This window comes from Cebus imitator, unplaced genomic scaffold (genome assembly GCF_001604975.1).
Source record: "Cebus imitator isolate Cc_AM_T3 unplaced genomic scaffold, Cebus_imitator-1.0 Scaffold94, whole genome shotgun sequence".
In the NCBI taxonomy this organism is placed as follows: domain Eukaryota; kingdom Metazoa; phylum Chordata; class Mammalia; order Primates; family Cebidae; genus Cebus; species Cebus imitator.
This window is the reverse complement of record NW_016107409.1, coordinates 4,906,205-4,911,183: the sequence shown is the minus strand read 5'-3', so window position 1 is coordinate 4,911,183 and position 4,979 is coordinate 4,906,205. Positions and strand designations below refer to the sequence as shown.

Here is a 4,979-nt window from a genome sequence, read left to right as displayed (position 1 = left end):
GATTACAGGCATGCGCCACCATGCCCAGCTAATGTTTTGTATTTTTAGTAGAGACGGGGTTTCACCATGTTGACCAGGATGGTCTCGATCTCTTGACCTCATGATCCACCCGCCTCGGCCTCCCAAAGTGCTGGGATTACAGGCTTGAGCCACCGCGCCCGGCCTGAAGAGGGGAAATTCATGAACTTTTCTACAAGGCTATGAGCTCTCTCCCTCACCAACACATACACCCAGGCAAAGTTATATACCTAACTCACAAAGCTTGTGGACCCCTAAAATCCACCAATGAACTTCGGGTTAGGAGCACCAGATATAGAAGGTTGGACAGCTGAGACGCAGAGAACAGGCAGATTTAAAGTCAGAGGATTACGCAGCATTGTCGCGTCTCCTATGCCATGTGTATGCAAACCTATGCCATGTAAATGGGAAATTCAATAGAGAGCCATCCTTTAAGAAATGTAAGCAACTAAAGTAAGCCTAACGGGTCATACTTGAGAAAAAAAACCCAAAGCCAAAGCCCACATATTTGGAAACACTATTTTACACACACACACACACACACACACACACACCCCATCACTATATTACTTCTACCCATATTAACAAAGCTCTTGGAAATACTTCTGCTCACTGTTGCAATACCAGCTTTAGAACAGATATTTAAGTAACTGTTGGATGAATGAATTCGCAATTTTACTTAAACACAATACCTTCCAGTAACCAAAATACTATTACTATTCCCATTATAACATTTAAAATATTTTTAAAGGACGATTTTTTCCAAAAGGCATTTAGATACTAATCTTTAATTACATTCCTTATCAATTTGAAGGCAGTTACAAAGATACTGTCTAGTTTTAAAATTAATGCAAGTACACCTCACAAACGTTATGAGTTTGGTTCCCACAATAAAGCAAATATCACAGTAAAGCGAGCCACATAATTTTTTTGGTTTCCTAGTACACACACAAGTTATATTTATACTATATTGTAGTCTATTAAGTGTGCAACAAATTTATATCTAAAAAGGTACACAACTTAATTTTTAAAAATACTTTATTGTTTAAAAAATGCTAATAATCATCTAAGCCTTCAGAGAGTTGTAACCGTTTTGTGAGTTAGGGTATTACCTTGATGCTGATGGCTGTTGACTGACAAGGTTAGACACTGCAAAAGGCTGGGGAAGCTGTGGCAATTTCTTAAAATAAGACAATGATGAAGTTTGTCACACCAATTGACTCTTCCTTTCACAAAAGATTTATCTGTAGTATGTGTGCTGTTTGCTAGCATTTTACCCACAGAACTTTCAAAACCGTAGTCACCTGGGCATGGTGGCTCAAGCCTATAACTGCAATGTTTTGGGAGGCCGAGGCAGGAGGATCACTTGAGCCCAGGAGTTCAAGATCAGTCTGGGTAACATAGTGAGACCACATCTCTACAAAAAAATTTTTTTAATTAGCTGAGTATGGCGGTGCATGCCTGTAAGTCCAGCTATTCAGGAAGTTGAGGTAGGAAGATCACTTGACCACTTGATGGGGGGGCGGAGGCTACAATGAGCTGAGATCGCGCCAGTGCCCGAAAGGCAGGGTAATCGCAAGACACAGTCAGCTGAGATCACACCAGTGCACTTAAGCCTGGGTAACAGCGAGAACAAAGGCAACAAAAAAAAGCACACACACACAAACGCACAAAACAAACCTGAACTCAATCCTCTCAAACACTGATACCGCCTTGTCAACGAAGTTTATTTGATACTCTAAATTCTTTGGTGTCATTGTCATTTAAAAAATGTTTCTAGCATCTTCACCAGGAGTAGATTCCATCTCAAGAAACCACTTTCTTCGTTCATCCATATGAACAACTCCTCATCCGTTCAAGTCTGATCTGAGATTGCAGCAATTCAGTTACATCTTTAGGATCTACTTTTAATTCTAGTTCTCTTGCTATTTCTACCACATCTGCAGTTACTTCTTTCAATAAAGTCTTGAACCTCTCATTCATGAAAGTTGTAATCAACTTCTAACTCCTGTAAATATTAATATTTTGACCTCCTCCTACAAATGACAAATGTTCTTAATGACATCTTGAATAGCAAATCCTTTCCAAACAGTTTTCAATTTACTTCGCTCAGATCCATCAGAGAAATCACTATCCATCACAGCTGTGGCCTTATAAAATGTATTTTTTAAATAATAAGACTCAGTCTTTGATCCGTGGGCTGTAGAGTGCCTTTTGTCTTAGCAGGCATGAAACTATTAATCTCTTCATACGTCTTCATCAGAACTACTTTGTAAACAGGCACATCATAAACAAGCAGTAGTATTTTGTAAGGAATCTTTTTTTCCTGAGCAATAGGTCTCAACAGTGGGCTTAAAATATTTAGTAAGCCATGCTGTAAACAGATGTGCTGCCATCCATGCTTGTTGTTCCACTTACATACAGAGCATGGGCAGAATAGATTTAGCATAATTCTTAAAAATCCTAGGATTTTCAGAATGGTAAATGAGCACTGGCTTCACCTTAAAACCCACAGCTGCATTATCCCCAAATGTGAGAGTCAGCCTGTTCTTTGGAGCTTTGAAGCCAAGTATTGACTTCTCTGTGGCGATGAACAAAGTCCTAGATAACATCTTGTTTCAATAGAAAATTGGAAAATAGAAGACTGAAAATCTACTGTTTGAGGATGCCATCTTCTTCCAATAAGGCTATATCAACTATGTTGAAAATTTGTTTAGTGTGGCCAACATCAATTCTTATCTAGATCTTCTGGATAACTTGCTGCTGCTTCTTCATCAGAATGTGCTGCTTCATCTTGTACTTTTATGCTATGGAGATGGCTTCACTAGTTAAACATCATGAAGTAACCTCTGATAGCTTCAGACTTTTTTCCTCCAGTTTTCTTATCTCATTCAGCCTCAAAAGAATTAGAGAGGGCCTTGCTCTGGATTAGGCTCTGGCTTAAAGGAATGTTATGGCTGATTTCAATTGTGGCTGCTTTGATCTTTTATCCAGACCACTCAAACTTCTTCCACATCAGCAATATGGCTGTTTTGCTTTCTTCTCATTCATGTGATCATTGGAGTAGCACTTTAAATTTCCTTCAAGAACTTTTCCTTTGTATTCACAACTTAGCTAACTGGCACAAGAGGTCTAGCTCGACAACCTAAGTTTTCAATATGCCTTCCTCACTAAGCTTTATCACTTCTAGCTTTTGATTTAAATTACTCTTCCTTTTTACTTGAACACTTAGAGGCCACTGTAGGCTTATTAGTTGGCCTAATTTCAATATTGTTGTGTCTCAGGGAATAGAGAGGCCCAAGAAGAAGCAGATAGACAGGAGACTAGCCAGTCAGTAGAGCAGTCAGAACATACACATTTGCAGATTAAGTTCACTGTTTTATACGGGTGCAGTTCATGGTGCCCCAAAATAATTACAATGGTAATGTAGACAATTACTGGTCACAGACCACCATAACAAATATAATAATGATGAAAAAGCCCGAAATATTTCAAGAATTGCAAAATGTCAAAGAGACACAAAGTGAGCATATTATTGGAAAAATGGCACTGATAGTCTTGTTTAATGCAGAGATGCCACAAACCTTCCATTTGGAAAAATACACATCTGTGAGGTACAATAAAATGGGAGTGCCTGTAATTCCTTTATTCAGAGCAATGGAGACAAATGAAAATAACAGCCCCACCTAAAAACTGTATTAAATTACCTCTTCCTAAAGCAAAATGTCCTTTTTCAACCTTGTCACCTACGGCTTTAGAACTCCAGTGTGTGCAAATCAAGTATTTATATAATCTTCCCGTATTCCTAGCTCTGTTGTTTCATGTTCTTAGATCAAAATAAAAAATAAACAAACAAAGTTCAGATTTAGCTACATAACTAAGTTAACGCGTGAGTTCTACACGTACCATTTAGGGATAACCCAGGGAGAAAAGCTGAAAAATGAAGAATTAGCCTGGGTAATATTCAATTCCTCATAATACAAATGTTTTTACCATTAAAATGATAAACTACCTACGAATATGTGTTAAGAACCATCTCTCAGAGACTTCTAGGTCAAAATACCAAAATAAAAGTACAAAGAACCATTAGGGAAAGCTAAAAGCTTTACTGATATAATGTCAGTCAGCAAGAACATTTACACATAATTTTCACAAATACACCTGCTGGACTGAGTAAAATACAGAGTATATTTCAAGAAAACATATTTAAGAACTGTGAAGGCTCCAGTTAACCATTCTCTTGCATGTCAAGAAGACACAATTAACAGGGTGAAAAAAAAAAGCAACTTATGGAATAGGAAAAACTATTTTTAAACCTTATCTGTGATAAGGGGTTAATATCCAGAATATATGGCAAACTCCTAGAACTCAACAGAAAAAAATCAAACAAACCAATTAAAAAATGGGCAAAGAATTGGAAAGACATTTTCCAAAGATAATATACAAATGGCCGACAAGCACATGAAAGGATGTTCAACATGACCATTCATCAGAGAAATGCAAATCAAAACTTTCATGGGATAACACCTCACCTCAATGAGATAAACACACCCCTTCAAATGGCTACTATAAAACAAACAAACAAAAACAGAAAATAAGTGTTGGTGAAAGTATGGAGAAACTGGAACACTTGTGTACTGTCGGTGGGAATGTACAACAGTTCAATTGCCATGGAAAACAGTATGGAGGCTTTCCAAAAACTTAAAAATAGAATTATCATATGATCCAGAAATTCTACTGGGTATATACACAAAATAATTGAAAGCAGGGTCTCAAAGGGATTATTTACACACTCATGCTCACCTTGGCACTATCAACAATAGCCTAGAGGTGAAAGAACCCATGGGCCGGGCGCGGTGGCTCAAGCCTGTAATCCCAGCACTTTGGGAGGCCGAGGCGGGTGGATCACGAGGTCAAGAGATCAAGACCATCCTGGTCAACATGGTGAAACCCCGTCTCTA

General features: G+C 38.1%; 1 protein-coding gene across 1 annotated transcript in view; it reads right to left on the bottom strand.

Moving 5' to 3' along the window:
* The window catches only part of ZC3H13 (zinc finger CCCH-type containing 13), an 88,606-nt gene that overhangs the window by 38,485 nt on the left and 45,142 nt on the right, over positions 1-4,979 (bottom strand). The window lies entirely within an intron of this gene.